Raw genomic sequence first — 20,848 nt, forward strand, 5'->3', positions numbered from 1 at the left:
CACTGCCACATTCGAGCTAACATATTCTTTCCGCGCTTAAGGATGTTCCATTTTCCGGGAAAGATCATGAAGATGATTACAAACATCTAGATGAAGTCAATTATATAGATGATTGTTTCAATAACTCAAATGTTCCAAGAGAGACAGTATTGTTAAGAATGCTTCCAGTAACTTTCAAAGGAGATGCTAATCACTGGTTGAAGGCACTTCCACCTGGTGCCATTACTACATGGGCACAAATGCGCGAGCAATTCTTAGAACAATTCTTCCCACCATAAAAACTAGCTAAACTCAAGAAGACGATTGCCAACTTTGAGCAACAACCGGGTGATTCACTTTATGAAGATTGGGATCGCTATAAGGGGTTACTTAGAAATTCCCCCCAAAATGATCTTAATGTGCAACAAGATGCCTCAATATTTTATGATGGGGTGAATGTTATGACAAGGCAACTCCTTGATTGTCAAGGAATGCTAACTAAGAAAAATCCTGCCAAAATCAAGGAATTAATTGAGGAGTTTTCCAAGCATTCTCGTGAGTATCATAATCCTAGACATGATGGGGCTTAAGGAATTGGGAACTGGGCTTCTGAACACATGGCAGCTGTTAGAGCCAGGATTCTCAAAGCATTTAGGATCCTCAAACCTCATCAGATATTCTGGATCCTCAAATATCTCAAGATCCCAACTATTACCGTTATTATTATTTATTAACATTTATAATAGTTGTATTTCGTTCTAAACTAACACCTGTGCAGAAGTAGTCAAGAGAAGATTTATTCTCAACTATGCTAAAGACCCGGAATACCAAGTCAATCAACGTTCACAAAGCTGGTCATAGAGGATCCCAGGAAGATCGGACATCTTGTTAGCTAGTTTAGACTATAAATTGACACATGCATCTCGCACACAACACACTCTACTCACTCTTAGCTTACTCTATGAAAATTTTCACTTGTTCGTACTAAAATACTCTCTGTAATCATCATTTTATATTAATAAAATCAACAAGGCATGTGATCATTATCACCTCCCAAGGTTTTCTGCCAGAGATCCTAGCAAGGATCAAGGGCTTTACTTGTAAACAATCGTGTCATTCACTTTACCTTACTCTATTTTATAATTCGAACATCACAGCCTCTCATTCATTTTGGTTGATTTATACATGTGTAATTTTTGACCAAAACCATTTGGCGCCCACTGTGGGGACGTGGTGTTCAAAATCCTCGAAAGATCATGTCTACACAACCGATCCTTTCTTCATCCTCCGCTCCTTCCATTCCAACCAAAAACCTACCACCTCCTCCGAGTGGACCCCCTGGTCAGAGGAAATCGCCTTAAACTTCTAAGAAAAACATCCCTCCGCTCACTAACCAAGGAAGTTTGGGATCTGCAGGACTCCAGGATCCGACTGCTTTGGTCACTACTCCTGAACTCTTCTCTATGATGAGGAAAATGACGCAACAGATGACTCAGCAGGAAGATGAGAATAGAACACTACTTAGAGAAGTGTAGAGGATGAAGGTGGAATTTTAGAGATCCCAGGAAAGGACGCCCACAGTTGTACAACCAAGGATCCTGAACTTCGACAATGCAGTATCCTCAGAAAATCATTAGGGGAACACAACCCATGCTACTGCTGCGTCGCCCTGGGGGACAACTATGAACAATCCATCATCTATGATCAATTATCTCAATGAGCCTTTTAATTCTCCTAGAAACCTTGATTCTAGTAACCTCTTAAACAGTAATACTATCAATACTAACTCTATGAATGTTGATACAGGATTAAGTCCAAACATGGCTAGGGAAGTTCAACATTTGAGACAGATGATATCAAGCATACCCGGGGTAGTTCAACCCTTACAAGAAGCATCTCCAACAAATCACAAGATCTCAATATTTGACACTGCAATAGCCGATACCAAAGTTCCTAAATGCTTCCAGACTCCTAGCATGAAGCCTTACTATGGAACTACGGATCCTGAAGAGCACGTAGCAGAATACATAGAAATGTTGGAGTTCATTCCCATCCTAGTGTACTTGAAGGAAGCTTGCCTATGCAAAGGGTTTGGTTCAACCCTCACAGGATCAACTCTTAAATGGATGCTCAATGTTCATCCCTATTCTATTACTTCATTTGCACATTTAGTCATTATTTACAATAACCAGTTTTCTTGTAGCAGAACCTTCGAGAAGATCACTAGTGATCTTTACTGGGTGGTTCAAGATCCTAAGGAACGACTTAGGGATTTTGTTAACAGGTTTGGCAGGGATGCTATGAGTATCCCCAACATTGACATGGCGACTGTTGTAGAGGCCTTCAAGATGGGTCTAAGGAAGGGTTTACCCTTCTACGAAGATCTCGTGATGACCCCATGCAAGAGATTGGACAAAGTTAGGTGCTGAGCATTAAGGTTCATAAGGATTGAAGAGGATAAAGAAGTCCAGAAGAGGAGCAATCCTCCAAGTCAATACGAGAATCCTAATAGGAAGGCCGAACCCTCAGCTCCAAGATCCTAGAAATCGAAGCCCTATTCCAGACCATATCATCACAGGGTTAATGCCCTGGAAGATGAAGGGAAGGAAGTGGAACCTCCTAAGATCACTGACTATTGTTTTTCTTTGGATGTCTCTGGTTTAATCCATGCTTATGCAGGATCTCAGAGATAAAGCAAGGTGTCCAAAGAAGGATAACAAGTCCACCAGTTGGAAAGACAAGTCCAAATGGTGTGCTTACCACGAAGATTTCGGTGACATGACGGAGGATTGCATACCTCTAAGAAAGGAGATCAACTATCTCCTTAGCAAAGGACATCTTAAAGTGATTCTCGAAAGAAAAGAAAGAAAAGTCCAAGGAGAACAAACAGGATGGTCACCAGATCCCGGAGAAACCGGGATCTCCACCCTAAACGCCAAGATAATTAATGTTATCTTAGGTGGATCTAACATTTGTGTTACTTCTTATTCTTAGGCTAAAACACATGCCATGGTCTCTAAAACATAAAAGGAGGATAGACCACGAAAGAATAACTTGGTTAGCAATGAAAAGGAAATCACGTTTGACGTGATGGACAGGGAAGGGATTCAGGATCCTCACCATGACGAACTCGTGATAACACTATACATTTCCAACCACTTGGTAAGAAGGATCCTTGTTGACAGAGGATCCTCGGTCAACATCGTACTTTCAGACTCACTAAAGAGGATGAACATCCCAGAATCAGAGATAATCAAAAGATCCTCAGTCCTTATAGGATTTAGAGGAGAAACAAAACACACCATTGGGGAGATAAATCTACCAATATACATAGAAGGGGTAAAATTTTTGTGTTATTGACACTTTATCTTCATATAATGTGACATTAGGTAGACCACAGATCCACGAGATGAAAGTGGTTCCATCAACATATCATCAGTGTGTAAAGATGCCTACTCTATGGGGAACTGTGAAAATCATGGGAGATCAACAAGATTCAAAGGACTATTATAAAACCTCTATGAAGCCAACGACGAAACCCCGGCAAGCCTAGCAATTAAGGCAGGGGGCACGACTGTTGGGTTTTGAGCATTCTAACACTCCTATGGTGTACATGCAACCCTATAAACCTTGGATCTATGTTTTCTCTTTTATACATGCAAATATTAACTATTCCAAGGTTTCATCCTAACTAGCATATTATGAAGCACCTATACTACAAAGTTCTAGTTAGATGACATACCTTTTGATGTAGCTTGATGTCTTCAAGCTTTAAGAGCTTAGCCCCAATAGTGTGGAAGCCTCAAATGGAATCACAAATCACCAAAACACCTTGGAAGAACTTGAGAGAATATGTATGCACAATAAAATCGGCCCACTCTTATTTTCACACACTTGTGCCAATTTTGTGAGCCAAGGACCCCTTTATATATTATGGAGGATTAGGGTTACATCCATGTAAACCATAATACCCATGACCTTTCATTTACATAGGATCCATGGGTTAAAAGCTCCATGGACCATCCATGAAAGCTTAGCCCAACCTAAATGAACTTGGCCCATTCCATATATATAAGAGTCCATATTTTATTAGTTCTTTTTGATCACTTAATTAATTCTAAATTAATTCTTGATCAATACTAATTAAATAATATGATTCCATATTAATATATTAGAACTTATAATATATTAATATAAATCGTAAATACACTATTCTCAAAAGACTATCCATATAAATTGTGCCGGTGAAGTGCAACCCAAATGGACCATGTCGGGTCGGGTCAAGTACATACCAAATATAGTTATGGACTTAGACATTAATCCAACAGTCTCCCACTTGGATAAGTCTAAAACTATTATTGAGTATGACTTCAAAAATCAACTGGCAATCGTAGCTCTTAAAGCCGCTGTCGAACTCTGATCTTGTCAATGAACTTTGACCTTTGTCAATGACTTGTCCATTAGATAAGGGATCATATATTCCTCCATTCTAGATATCATATGGACTGAGACATGGATTATAATCATTCTCTCTGTCCATTTGTTGTTTCCCGATTTTCGATTTATGATGACTGACTGATTGAACAAATCAAATCAGTCCTGGCTTGGCCAAGCACTCACATGTGTCATCGCTAAATCATCGAGGAGCCCACATATATCGCTTTTATCCCGAAGGTAAAAGGAATGGATAAACTTCGACTCATGTGGCTTGTTCTACTACTTGTTGAATCATACACAAAGGCACGTTTTATAACATCGAGTTACCAAATGCGTTTTCGTGCAATCAATGTATAACCAACTCATAGTAACAACTCATATCTCTAGGTTTGAAGAATATAAGATATTATCGTCTCATGATCACTCGTGATAAAATCCATGAAGTGATTCAAATGAGCGCGGGTTGAATCCAATACTCAGAACTTATGAGCACTCATGAGTGTTGTAGCACCACTTTGTCCACCAACTTGGACCTCTACAAACCAACCCATGACAGTCTTGATTCATATCTACTTCCAATATATGACCGACTGTGGATGGTTTGAATAACTTAATCATTCAGGAAGAGCGACTTAGTTATTCTGGAAGTCAAAACATGCAAAGTGAAACACAAGAATAAATGAATCAAATATGGTATCAAACCCTATGAATATAAATAAACACTTTTATTTATCACCATACTGATTACTCATTATTCATTGTTTCGGTTTTATCAACTTTATACTTGAATTAAAAACACTAGTTGTCCCATGCTCCAAGCATGTACACTATGTTTTTCTTAAACAATAGCTTTGCCATACACCAAGTATGCACTCTATATTTGTCTATGATCCTTACTTTGTGAAATAAACCAATTGAATATAATTTCAATGATTCTAATTTCACACTCCCAAATCCTTATCGAAAAATGTGAGAATTTCAAATTCCTATCATTTATCGAAATCTGTTTAGATTTTAAACTTATATGCACTGACCCTCCTATAATGAATATGTACAAAGTCACAAAGACTTGTCAACAGTCATTATAAGGTATTCCAATGGAGATCAACTTCATGGAAACTAAGTCTCATATTCAAAGTACATTGCTTTGGACATGCTTCTTGCATTAAGTTTTCTAATCTTACACATATAACTTCCACCTATGGAGACAACTCCATATTCTCATTTTGACTATCACTTCTGAATAAGAGATGCCTCTTTTCAGAATATGTCAATATGGTCCTTCCAAAATTAGCACTATACTTCCAACTGTCCCTGAGCAACCAATCTTTGGTAAACCTCATATTGTCCTCGACAATTGCTTAATCATTTTAGACATATCCAATTCTAGACCTTTTCCCTTCTTAATGCCTCTGGGCATTTGGAAAAAATTTAGAAATGACAAATATTATAGCACATGCAATCGATCTTGTACTCAAAGCAAATGGTACACGATTCAAGATGTCTCACATAAAGACATGATTCTAGACCAGTCTTTTGCTACAATATTTTTATTTTCCATGTTTTCAAAATTTGACTATGAAGAGGGATGCCGTAATCATAATCGAATTTTGAGAACGCAATATATAGAATTTCCTTAAGTTGAACCAATCCAACATGAAATTCATATATATATTCTTGACTAAAGATGATTAAGGTCTCAATCTAAGCTTTTAGAATTGAAATGAAGTATATCCTCTCCCTTAATTATAGCAAAACAACTTTTTCAATCCCTGCAGCCTCACGAATTGAAACTTTTGTTTTCTATAATTAACATTGCTAGCTTGCAACACTAACAATAATTATCATGCTCCCACTAACATGATGATTATTATCATAACACTTATGCTCCCACTAGCTTTGACATGTACTCAGAAATCAGCTGGACTTCTAGAAATCAATACTTTATTGACTTTCTTACCAAAGTTCAGATTTCTGATACGAGATGCTTTGATAAAACTTTATCAAAATCATACACCTTTCCTTAGATAGCATGCATGTGTGTCTAAACAATTTCAGAACTATGAAAAGGGATGTCGTAATCATAGTCTCAATTGTTTAGACCTTTTGCCATCTGCTTCAAATCTACTTGGTGGAAATGTTTCCTCACCATCATTTTCATGAATCGGAGAGAAACCTTATGACCCTTAGATTTTATGGTGTATGTGTTCTTATCCATGTGAATCGTCAAAACCATAGTCATAAGACAAGGATATTGACAAATCCAAACTCATATGGACTGAACTTATGCAATCTTAACTTCTTGCCACCTGGCAGTACAGGGCCTGCCATTGCTTCCAAGTTGTTATGCAACCAATTGAGAACTTTCAGAACTCCTATGCAAAGCCAACTTTAACTGGAATGGGCACAGAATATGTCAACACGATAGGTTATAAACCTCAAGTCGTGTGTTAGTGAAGAACCTCAGGTTTTATTCTTGATTAGTTCTTGAAATTCTTTTTAGGATCTTTAAGACTCCCACTATCCTCTTGATATATAAGACTATCTTGCCAAATATTCAAGAGATAGTGCGGATTCTTTATCAAGACAAACACTTCACACAATTGGCCTTAGTTGGTCTTTGTTTTATCCAAAACATCACAACTTACCAATTTCAAATGTACAAGAGTAGGACACTTTTACTCTTACATTTGACAAGTGTTTTAAACCTTTCTTTAAGATATGTCACTCAAGTTACAATATTGGAGTATGACTCTAAGAATTGGTTTTGGAACGAAGTATGACTCATCTTCCAGATCTAACCATTTCAACAATTCATGACTCCTCTTCTTAGTCATAAGAATGCACTAAGATGACCTTTAGAGCACTAATTGTGATATGATTTCTAAATCATTAAGATGACCACAAACATGATACTAAAGTACTCTCCCATCTTTTTAGATTTGAGAAACTTTTATCTTTCTGCTTAATTTGATTCTTCCCATTCGTTCTGCCATACATTGAGACTTTTCCAATGTTTCAGAATTATACTTAAACTTGTAAGTATAACCATATTTACTAAACTTTAGTAAATCAAATAGTCTTAACGAGCTTTGTGGTGGACATGACCAGTGCACAAGAATGTGTACTCGATCCCTTTAGTCCTTCACTTGACTCACACATCCATGTGAACAAGTAATTAGTCTTGATTTTCAAATGCTTGAAAGTTCTCATTCATCATACTATTCAACTTGCATGATTCCAAGTTTCGGTCCAATTGAAACTTGGGTGATGAGGAACTTTCCTGATTTGGTAAATTTAGACACTACCACAAATGAAAGAATCAAATCCATTTTCCAATATTGCTGTCAGTGGAATCATATAAGCAACAATTTTCCACAAATGCCATTGTAAGGATACTTCAAATAAATAAAATTAAACAATTTTCTTTTATTTTAAAACTTTGCGGAAAAACTTATCCTTACAATCCACATGGAAAATTGTTGTTATCTATTCCTGATATATCATAACTTCTTAAGCAACTGCTCAAAATTCTGATGCGATCGAAATCCACCTTCGCGATCAGAATCAGCATATACTTCCTTTAAGATTTCTCTCTATTCTTTGATTCTTAAAACATCAACATGTGACCCAGTCACATCATGTAATGAGGATCTCAGAATAGAACTTAACAGAGTTAGATAATGGGCTCTACCTGATGTAGAGTCAAACTTATTGACTTTAACATCCTTAGGTAAATTTGGCAGCTTTGCAATCAACGCCCCTTCCTTTGGCAAAATAAACATATGGACCCTTTGGTAATGGGACTATCTCAGACTTAGCCTTTCTCTTTACCATTTGGTCAACCGGGTTGACTATGGCCAATCCATTTCCATTGGGAAAAGAATGCTTTTTCTGGATTTCCAGTGTCACCATTGTCACTGTCCATAAAGTTTTTGGGAAGTTGATCTTCTAATCAAATTTGCTTTACTATCGTTCCAAATCATTGCTGATTCAGCAGCACCAAGCAAATAGATATGATCATTAAGGTTCATGTCATAGTCTGTTTCATAGTAGTCCCAAAGGAACTCACTATGTGACTTAGAAAGTGATTGAACATCCAACTTTCTCAAGACTTTGACACCCAACTCTCTCGGCTTGTCAATATGTGACTTCATCTCTAAGATGTGATCACACATAGACCTTGCTTGCCATTAGGGATTGAGTGACCTTGAAATTGTGGGTTAGGGAGAATAATTGGAGGAGGTGGAGAAGAGAAGTATGACTTCCATGAGCCAAACTCGGGAAGTCATATTCATTAGGAAAGCTTGGTTTGGGAAGATCATTGTTGTCTAAACCAGACATCAACAATGGGAGAAATTCACGTAAAGTTGATTTAAGTCCTTAATATAACACCCAATATGATATATTAAGGCTAGGACCCAACAAACTATTTTATAACTTGGAAGAGGAATGCCGTAATCCAAGCTATAAAATATTTGAAGGTAGGTGAATGACGATTCACCAATTTCCACCAAGATAAACGAAATGTATTATTAGGTTTTAATTGGTTTTGAAACTCCTAGATTCTTTTGAGATTCATTGAACTTTTCAATGGCATGTTTCAATCTCAAGTGTGCCCTTCAGGTTTTGTGACTGGGATGCCGAGGATCACAAAACAAGGTGTGAAGTAACCATGCAAATATATACTTGGTACCCTTAATATTTACCCCTCAATCGATGTGTCGGTTAACCACACACGCTCCAACGATACTATGATAAAAATTAAGTTACCCTTTGCCTACCTTGTTAAGTACAGGTTAGTGTGCCGGTTAACCACACACGCTCCACTAACAGCTTCAACAAAGTGCAAAGTGTAATTTCATGGATTAGCACCTTATTCACATTTTCCTAAGTAACTAAGATTGGGAATTTATAAATGTTTAGGTACTTAGTATTTGTCATTAATACTTTTAATGAATGGAGAATTATAGTCCTTGTCCTACCCGTTCGGCTAACGACCCTCCACCGGTCAAGGAAGCGGTGGGTGAGAGTGGACACCCATTAAACTGCCATTTTATAGGCAGTAACCTTATACCCCCCTTATAGACCGGCTTCGTGAATGAGGCCTACTAATGTTAAGACGACTTGCTCTTATACATATAATATATTAAACTTTTAATATTATAATTGTATAAGGGTGTATTTTAGACATTTAAAATACTTGGTGGTTTAATCTATTAATTAAACTAGACTTTTAATTTAATTAAACTCAAACCATATATTTATGGATTTAATAATACTCTTTTAATTAAACGCTTTAATTAACTATTAATAAAGTCCATAAGAGTTAATTTGAACTATTCAACAAAACATCATAATTCCAATTATTAAACTCAAAATTAAAACCATTTAATTAATTGTTTAAGTTATGAACCCAAGAGTTTTAGAATTCAATTCTTTTTTTTTTTCATAAAAACTTTTCTCAAATTCCAAAAACTTGAGGGCAAGTTTTGTAATTCTTGAAAACCTTTGGATTCCATAACTTATGGAATTAATGGTGTTTTATGATGAAACTTTCCATGTTCCATAACTTAAGAACAAGTTATGGAATTTTTTAAAACATTAACACCAAATTTTGTAACTCCATAAAAACTTTGAATCAATTTTTTTTTTAAAACTTTCATATCCATAACTTATGGAAGTTTCAAAAACCCTTAAGATCACAACTTTAAAAAAAACTTTTGAGCTCCAAAATTTTATGACAAAATTTGTAACTCCTTAAAACATTTAGATCAAACTCTTAAAACTAATAAAATAATCATATCATTTTATCTTTTACTAAATTTGACCTAATTCAACTCATATAACAAATGATTCAAATTTTACAACTAATTCGTTTTTCACAAAACAAGTAATTATCTTAAAATTTGACAAACGTCATGTTTTTTTTTTCCTTTTTTTTCAACTTAAAAATAAAACATTTGCATCAATATAACAGAAAACAACATGGCTCTGATACCACTGTTGGGTTTTGAGCATTCTAACACTCCTATGGTGTACATGCAACCCTATAAACCTTTATACATGCAAATATTAACTATTCAAAGGTTTCATCCTAACTAGCATATTATGAAGCACCTATACTACAAAGTTCTAGTTAGATGACATACCTTTTGATGTAGCTTGATGTCTTCAAGCTTTAAGAGCTTAGCCCCAATAGTGTGGAAGCCTCAAATGGAATCACAAATCACCAAAACACCTTGGAAGAACTTGAGAGAATATGTATGCACACTAAATCGGCCCACTCTTATTTTCACACACTTGTGCCAATTTTGTGAGCCAAGGACCCCTTTATATATTATGGAGGATTAGGGTTACATCCATGTAAACCCTAATAACCATGACCTTTCATTCACATAGGATCCATGGGTTAAAAGCTCCATGGACCATCCATGAAAGCTTAGCCCAACCTAAATGAACTTGGCACATTCCATATATATAAGAGTCCATATTTAATTAGTTCTTTTTGATCACTTAATTAATTCTAAATTAATTCTTGATCAATACTAATTAAATAATAGGATTCCATATTAATATATTAGAACTTATAATATATTAATATAAATCGTAAATACACTATTCTCAAAAGACTATCCATATAAATTGTGTCGGTGAAGTGCAACCCAAATGGACCATGCCGGGTCGGGTCAAGTACATACCAAATATAGTTATGGACTTAGACATTAATCCAACAACGACATGTTTTGGAAACGAAGGAGAAATACATGAAGGAAGTGCCCCTGAGCATCGAGGATCTTGAAGCCAAAGCCCTCATAGGATCTTTAACACTTGAGCAAGTCGAGCAAGACCTGTTAAACTTCCTTCAAACCAGAAGCAAGACGTTCACATGGAAACACGAAGATATGACAGGTATAGACAAAAGTATTATCACTTACAAACTTAATATTGATCCTTCTTTCAGACCGATACATCAAAAGAGAAGGAAGTTTGCACTCAAAAGGAATCAGATCATCCAGGAAGAAGTGGAAAAGCTCCTCAAGACAGGGATGATCAAGAAGGTGAAGTTCTCCAGATGACTAGCTAATGTAGTTGTCGTATAAAAGAAGAACAACAAGTGGAGAATATGTGTAGACTACATGGATCTTAACAATGCTTGTCCTAAGAATCATTTCCCTCTACCACACATTGACTCCATGATAGATGCGACGGCTGGCCAAGAAGTCTTAACCTTCATGGATGCTTCAGCACGCTTCCAACAAATCCATATGGAACCATCCAATCAAGAAGATATAACATTTATAACACCAACAGGTATATATTGTTACACTGCAATGCCTTTTGGTCTTAAAAATGAAGGTGCAACATATCAAAGCCTGGTGAACTGGATGTCTAAAGACAAGTTGGGGGACACCATGGAGATCTACATTGACAACATGGTGGTGAAGTCCATGAAATCTGAAGATTATCTCAGGGATCTCAAAGAAGCCTTAAATATTCTATACGAATACAACATGAAGTTGAATCCATTTAAATTCCACTTCGGGATGAAGTCGGTCAAGTTCCTTCGGTATATGGTAACCAAGAGAAGAATAGAAACAAGCCCGGAGCAGATCAATGCAATCATCGAGCTGAAATCTCCATCTTCAACAAAAGACATCCAAAGGCTAACCGGAAGAGTAGAAGCACTCAACAGGTGATGGGTTTTGAGCACTACAACATTCCTATGGTGCACATTTTGGATTATTGTCTAAGTCCATAAGTATAATTGGTATGTACTTGACCCGATTTGGAATGGTCCATTTGGAGTTGCATGGCATCGAAACAATTGGATAGACAAAATAAGAAAAAGGATACTAAGTGATTTATATTAATATATTATAATTTCTAATATATTAATATGGAATCATATTATTTAATTAGTATTGATCAAGAATTAATTTATAATTAATTTAGTGATCAAAAGGAACTAATTAAATATGGACTCTTATATATATATATATATATATATATATATATATATATATAGGATGAGCAAAGTTCATTTAGGTTGGGGTAAGCTTTCATGGATAGTCTATGGAGTGTTTAACCCATGGATCCTATGCAAATGAAAGGTCATGGGTATTAGGGTTTACATGAATGTAACCCTAATCCTCTACACTATATAAAGAGGTCTATGGTTCATGAAATGGGGTTGAGTACTGGGCACTAGAGTGTGTATACACAAAGAGGGAAAAAACCAATTTCATGAGTGTGAACCTAAGTATCCTTATTCTCAAGTTATTCTTAGGGTTCTTGGTGTTGTGTGAACCATTTGAGGTGCAACACTTGAGGCACTAGGCTCTTAAAGGTTCAAGACTTCAAGCTTCATCAAAAGGTATGTCATTCTACTAGATACTTGTATTGTATATAATTCTTCTTATGATAGTTAGGGTGAAACCTTGGAATATTGAATATTTGTATGTATAATAGTGAAAACATAGATCCAAGGTTTATAGGGTTGCATGTACACCATAGGAGTGTTAGAATTCTCAAAACCCTTTAGTGGTATCAGAGCCTAGGCTTGTTTCCATTCAGGGACTCGACGAGTCCATGCCTAAACTCATCCAACTCGTCGAGTTGGTTCATGCACTCGACGAGTTGGACCCCGTGACAGCATATCTTCAAGTTTTAAGGTTGGAATTGGTCTAGAATCATTACCTTAAACTGTTTTGGACTTATAAAACATGTCTTTGATGTGGTAATGATTATGGTAAACCAATTTCAAGGTTATTATCAAAATTTCAATTTTATGTGTGTTTATATAATTCTTGAAATTGTTGATATGATTGTTCACACACTTATGAGTTTTGGTAGATCATAGGAATTATTTGCAAAGTGTTGTTAGTTAATTTTTGATCTAAATGTGTTCTAATGGAGTCATAATTTGTCCTCAATTTATGGATTATCAAAAGTTATTTCTTTTAAAGATCCATTAAAATTCATAGGTTACACAATTGAAGAGTCTTTCTGTCTTATGAACTCCATAACTTGTCCTCAAGTTATGGATGTTCAAGAGTCTCTTCATTAAAGTTTTTAAAACCTTAATTAAACTCATAAGTTATGAAAATCCAAAAGTTTTTGAATAGTTCAAAACTTGCCCTAAAGTTTTGCAATTTGTAAAGTTTCCTCTCATGAATACTTTAATTCCAAGTTAAACCCTTAGAATTTTAAAAGTTAAAATTCAACCCTTATACTTTATAGTATTATAAGTTAATAATATATATGTATAAGAACAAAGTAAGTCTTACCGTTAGTAGGCCTCATTCACGAAGTCGGTCTATAAGGGGGGTATAAGGTTACTGCCTATAAAATGGCAGTTTAATGGGCGTCCACTCTCACACACCACTTCCTTGACTGGTGGAGGGTCGTTAGCCGAACGGGTTTGACAGGACTATAATTCTCCCTTCATTAAGTGTATTAATGATAAATACTAAGTAACTAAACACTTATGAATTCCCAATCTTAGTTACTTAGGAAAATGTGAATTTGGTGCTAACCCATGAAATTACACTTTGCACTTTGCTTAAGTCGTTAGTTGAGCGTGTATGGTTAACCGACACACTAACCTGGATTTAACAAGGTTGCAGAGGGTGGCTTCAGGTTTATCATAAGATCGGTGGAGCATGTGTGGTTAACCGGCACATCGATTAGGTGATAAAAATTAAGAGTACCAAGTATATTTGCATGGTTATTCACACCTTGTTTTGTGATCCTCGGCATCCCAGTCACAAAACTTGAGAGGGCACAATCGAGATTGAAACATGCCATTGAAAAGTTCAATGAATCTCAAAAGATCTAGGAGTTTCAAACCAATTAAAACCTAATTTCTATTTCGTTTTTCATGGTGGAAATTGGTGAATCGTCATTCGCCTACCTTCAAATATTTTCTAGCTTGGATTACGACATCTCTCTTCCAAGTTATAAAATATTGTGTTGAGTCCTAGCCTTAATATTTCATGTTGGGTGTTATATTAAGGGCTTAAATCAACTTACTTGAATTATCTCCCATTGTAGATGTCTGGTTTAGAAAACTATGATCTTCCCAAAATCTCTTGGAACAAGCTTTCCTAATGAAGATGATGTTCCTGTTGGATTAGTGTCTAAGTCCATAACTATTTTGGTATGTACTTGACCCGATTGTGAGCATGGTCCTTTTGGGTTGCCTTCACCATATCAATTTGTAGGATGAATTAAGAAGAGAAAGGTTTAATTATGATTTATTAGTATATTATGAGAATAATATATTAAATGAGAAATCATATTGTTTAATTAATATTAGTCAATAATTAGTTAAGAATTAATTTAGTGGCTAAAAGAGATTAATTAAATATAGGGGACTGGACTGCAGTTATTGGATAATTGAGTTATTAGGCTAGGGAATTCTAAAGGAACAAGGGGTGAACGAAATTATGATGGGAGCCCATCATATTTTCGTCCATGGTCTTATTCCAGAAGGTTCCATGGGCTGCTTAGAGTTTAAGCTGTCCATTAGGGTTTTGACTGAAACCCTAGCAGCCCACACAAGTATATAAAGGACCCCTATGGCCCCAAAAATGTGTGGATCTGATTCCTAAGGGTTCTTACACGAATTTTGGGTGCCTCTCTTCTTCTCTTCTTCATCCAGTTGCTTAGTGGTGTTTGTGACTCCATTAGAGGTACTACACTTGTGGTACTTGCTTTCAAAGCTAAGGAGATTCAAGGAACTAGTTGTTATTACTATATAACAACAAAAGGTATGTATTCTATTCTTCTATGTGGATTTCGAATATAGTAGTAGCATGTTAGGTTTCTTTTTGTGTTCATAAAGTTGTATAACTAATAGTGAAAACATAGATCCAACTCTAGGGTTGCATGCACACATAGGATTGTTTGTATAAAACATATCAGTGGTATCAGAGCCATTGGTTTTTGTTTTCAAATAGATTCTATACAAAAGTATGACTTTGAAATATTAGGGTTTATAGCCCATAAACCCTAAAGGCATGATTTTCGAAATTAGGGTTCATAAACCCTAAATTTCGAAATTTGGTTAGCGTTTCCCAAATCCTTTCCTTAGCCTCCAAGATTTTGAATTCTAGGGTTATCCAACCCTAGGATTTCGAAATTGCCTCCTTCCCCAAGATAAGATCCTAAATTTTAGGGATTCGGATAATGCCATATCTTGTAATTATCTCTTAATTGTTTAAATATGGTAATTAAAGATTTTTTGGATTATCCCATCCCAAATTTTTCGAATTTTAGGGGATAAAGGGATTAGGTTAAATTAACTGTTTAATTTAATAGATAATCCTCCAAGATTTAATAATTCAAATTAATTGTTTTGTTTTGGATAATTATTAAATCAATGTTTTATTATTTAAGATTTTAAAATTAAAAGGTTTTAATTTTCGAAAATTTTAAATATGATTAAAAACCCTAGTGTTTTTTGAAATTTGAATTGTTGAAACTAATTGTTTTGAAAAGTTTCAAAACTTGCCCTTAAGTTTTGGAATTTAAAAGTTGATTAAAAGATTAATTTTGAAATGTTAAATTCTAAAACCCTCGTATTTTGAAAAAGTTCAAATTACACCCTTATGGTTTTATTTATTAATTAAGGTGTATAATTAAAGGAGATTTTATAGACCCATAAAGTTTTGGTTTACATTTAATTAAATTAAAAGTATAATTTATTAAATTAGACCACCTAGTATTTTAAAAGTGTAAAATACACTCTATACTATATATAACATTAAAAGTCTAATATTATATATATCTATGAGTAAAAAGTCAGTCTTACCGTTAGTAGGCCTCATTCACGAAGCTGGTCTATAAGGGGTGTTTAAGGAAATTGCCTATAAAATGGCGATTGAATGGGTATCCACTCTTACCCATCGCACTCTTGACTAGTGGAGGGTCATTAGCCGAACGGGTAGATAGGACGAAACCTTCCATTATAAGTATAATGAAGTACAAAGTAACTACATGCTTTTACAAATTCCCAAATTCTAGTTACTTTAGGCAAAATGTGAAATTATATGCTAATCCATGGAATTACACTTCGTACCCTTGTCAAACGTTAGTGGAGCGTGTGTGGTAAACCGACACACGAATTTGGGATTGACATTGGTGGCGAAGGGTGGCTCGATGTTTAACATAGATCAATGGAGTGTGTGTGGTTAACCGGCACATTGATTAGGTGATAGTATCATTGAGTGCATCACGTAGATTCGTATGGTTATTCACACCTTCTTTGTGATCCTCGGTATCCCAGTCGCAAGTTTGAAGGGCATAATCGAGATTAAACATGCCATTGAAAAGTTCAATGAATCTCAAAAGATCTAGGAGTTTCAATTCATTTAAAACTTAAACTTCTTTTTCGTTTTTCATGGTGGAATTTGGTAAATCGTCATTTACCTACCTTCAAATATTCTGCAACTAGATTACAGCATCCCTCTTCTAGGTTGTAGAGTATTATGTTGGATCTTAGCCTTGATGTTTCATTTGGGTGTTACATCAAGGATTCTTATCAACTAACTTGAATTTTCTCCCGTTTTGTAGATGTCTAAATCTTACAATGGTCTTCCCAAGTCCCTTGGAACAAGCTTTCCAAATGAAGATGACGTTCCACGATACGATCAAGGAAATGAGAGTCATGCTTCACTTCCTCCACCTCCTCCAATTATTCTCCCTAACCCACAAGTTCAAAGGCTTGAAAAGTTCAAGCTCACTCAAGCCCTATTGGCAAGTAAACACGAAGATGGGAAACCTGTGTGTGCACACGTCTTGGAGATAAAGTCACACATTGACAGGTTAAGGATGTTGGGTGTCGATATTTCAGGTGAGTTGGCTGTTGACTGGGTTCTTCAGTCGCTTCCTGAATCATATAGTGAGTTCGTTAGAGAGTATTATATGATGGACCATGACGTGACCCTCATTGATTTGACCTATTTGCTTATAGCTGCTGAATCAGCAATGATTTGGCATGCTGATCAAGCAAATTTGTCTAGTGAATCAAACTCCCAAACTTCAATGGACATTGAAAATGGTGACATTGGAAATCCAAAAAAGGTAAATTCTGAGATAGTTCCTTGTGTCATTCCAAAAGAGTCCATTTGCTTCTATTGCCAAGAGAAGGGGCATTGGAGACGAAGCTGCCCTGTTTACCTGAGAGATCTAAGAGATGAGAGAGTCAAGACGTATGGCTCTACTTCAGGTAAAATCCATTAACTAACTCTATAAGTTCCTATTCTTTGATTCTTAATATGTGATGTGATAAAATTACATTTTGAAGTTTTGCAGGATCTAAGAAAAGAGAGGAAGCTTAAGGAAGAAGCGTGTTGAATCTGATCATGAAGAAATGGATTTCGATCGCATGGATTCGAAGATCAGATTTTTGAGCTGCTACTCTAGAGTTAGGATAGATTGATAAGAAATATGTAATAGCGTAGTTTTTCAGTTGAATTGCATTGTAAGGACAAATTTTTTCCGCAATAATATAAATTTTTATTTTATCTTATTTATTTATCCTTGCAGTGGCATGTATGAAAAAATTGATGTTTGAATGTTTCTACTGTTAACAATAATGGATTTGATTCTTAATTATGTTATTTGTGGAAATGTCAAGAATTTGCCAGATAAAGGAAGATTCTCATCGCCCAAGTTTCAATTGGACAGAAACTCGGAATCATACAACTTGGTTGCGTGATGAATGAGAAACTTCATATTTGGAAATTAGACTATTTTTGACAAAGTTTCAAGAGAAGGACTAGGAGATCGAGTACACTAGGTTGTGCGTTGATCAAGTCCACCACAAGAGTGATAAAGATATTCATCATGATTTACTAAAGTTTAGTAAATATGGTTATACTTATAAGATTAAGTATAATTCTGAGTTGATTGAAAGAGTTTCAATCAATAGCAGAACGAATAAGAAGAATCAAGTAGGCAGAAAGATAAACGTTTCTCCATTCTAAGAAGAAGGGAGAGTACCTTTTACTGTATTTTATGATAAGTCTTAATGATTAAAAAAAACTATTTCTCAATTGGTCCTCTAAGTGAGTCTTAGTGCATTTGTATGTCTAAGAAGAGGAATCGAGAATTATGGAAATAGTTAAATCAATAAGTCAATCATACTTCGTTCCAAAAATCAAGTCTTAGAGTCATACTCCAAGATTGTGACTTGAGTGACAAGTCTTAAGTAGGTTTGTAACACTTATCAAATGTAGAATAAGAAAGTTTCTTATTCTTGTACATTTGAAATTGGTAAGTTGTGATGTCTTGGATAAGACAAAGACCAACTAGAACCAATTGTGTGAAGTGTTAAACTTGATAAGAAGCTACACTTACTCTTGAGTATTTGTTTGTCGAGAAATATTCTTGACAAGAGAAACTCAAATGTCAAGGAGTCAGTGGGAGTCTTAATGGTCTTGAAAAGTTTCAAGAACAAACCAAGAATAAACCTAGTTGATCATCACTAGCACACGACTTAAGGTATATAACCTATCGTGTTGACATTATCTTGTTTCTGCGCCATTCCAGTTGAGTTAATTGTGCATGTGAGTTCTATGAGTTCTCATTTGAATGCACAAAGACAAAGAACCTTGATCAATGGAAAGTACATTGATATGTAGGGGTGAGTTGCTTGGAAGACATGGTGGGCATTCGTGCTACCATGAGGCAAGGAATCGAGTTTGAACGAGTTCAGTCCATATGAGATTGGATTTGTCGCGAGCCTTGTCTTACGATTATGGTTGTGGCAAATTCACATGGATAGGAACACATACATCATAAAATCTAAGTGTCATAAGGTTTCCCTCCTTCATGAAAATGATTGTGAGGAAATGCTTTCACTAAGAGAGATTTTAAGAAGATAGCAATTGTGAAAATTGTATTCTCAAATTCGATTATGATTACGGCATCCCTTTTCATAGTTCGAATTGTGAGATTTGGCAATTGGTCTGAACATTTGGGACTTAGTAACATAAATTCTGAATTGTTTAGACACACATGTGAGCTATCTAAGGCAAAGATGTATGAGCTTAAAAAGCTTAGATAAAGGCTTATCAAAGCATTAGGTGTTAGAAATATGAACTTAAGGAATTCAATAAGCATTGTTTTCTGGAGGTTCAGTTGCATTCTGAATACATGTCAAAGCTAGTGAGAGCATAAGTGTTATCCTGGTAAGAAAATAATCATCATGTTAGTGGGAGCATGATTATTATGGTAAGTATTGCAATTTAGCAATATTAATTATAGAAAACAAAGATTCACTTTGCAAAGTTGCAATGGTTGAAAAGTTGTTTTGCTATAATTAAGGGAGAGAATATTATACTTCGTTTCAAAATTCTAAAGCTTAGATCGAGAAATGTTAATAAATTTAGTCAAGGATACATAGTGCATTCTCAAAATTCGATTATGATTACGGCATCCCTCTTCATAGTTCGAATTATGGGAACAGGGCACATAAAATATTATGGCAGAAGGCTGATAAAGTATCACGTCTTTATGTGAGACATTATGCATCGTGTCCAATACGCTTCGGGTATAGGATCGATTGCATATGCTATAATATTTTACCATTCTAAAATTTTCCAAATTCCTAGGGCATTAAGAGGGAAAAAGGACTAGAACTGGATTTGACTAAAATAATTAAACAGCTATCAAAGGATGATCTAAGGTTCGCCAAGGATTGGTCACTTATGAGTAGTTGGAAGTATAATATTGGATGGACTATATTGACATTATTATGAATAGATAAGATTCTTTTAAGAATGAGTTGTCATATAGCAAATATGGAAATATTTCCATAAATGGGATTTGGGAATTAAGAATCTATGTAGATTAGAAACTTTTATGCAAAAGGATGTTCAAAGGAATGTACTTTGAGTGAGAGACATCACATCTATAGAATTGTTTTGTAACAATTTCTGATAGAGAACTTAGTAATTTCATTAGCCAAGTCTTGGTGACTTTTGTGCTATGACTTTACGAAAGGGTCGTTGCATAAAATGTTAGAATCTAACATATTCTAATAGTGGCAAGAACCTTGTATTCTTACACTAATGATAAGGATTAGGGATTGTGAAATGAGTTTCATTGGGAAAGTTTTTCAATTGATCTATTTTTACAAAGTATGGACCATAGGAAACCAAAGTGTGCATGCTTGGAGCATGGGACAATTGTGGTTATAATTCAAGTAATAAAGTTGATTTTCCGAAACATTAAACAATGAATAATGAGTAATCAATATGGTGACTAAATAAAAGATGTTTTATTTATACTCAAGAGTTTGGGGCCATGTAGGATTGAGTATTATCGTTTTGTTTCACTTTGCATGTTTTGACTTCCAGCATAACTGGGTTATTCAAACCTCCACAGTCGGTCATACGTTGGAAGTAGGTATGAAGCAAGA

General features: G+C 35.3%; 1 non-coding gene across 1 annotated transcript; it reads right to left on the reverse strand.

Annotated features, from left to right (window-relative positions):
* Positions 1–287: 287 nt before the first annotated feature.
* LOC145110487 (small nucleolar RNA R71) lies at positions 288–394 on the reverse strand. The gene has a single exon (XR_013709866.1). It is a non-coding gene; the product is annotated as a small nucleolar RNA R71 (small nucleolar RNA).
* Positions 395–20,848: the final 20,454 nt, after the last annotated feature.

This window comes from Lactuca virosa, chromosome 4 (genome assembly GCF_052849685.1).
Source record: "Lactuca virosa cultivar CGN04683 chromosome 4, Lactuca_virosa_CGN04683_v6, whole genome shotgun sequence".
NCBI lineage: Eukaryota > Viridiplantae > Streptophyta > Magnoliopsida > Asterales > Asteraceae > Lactuca > Lactuca virosa.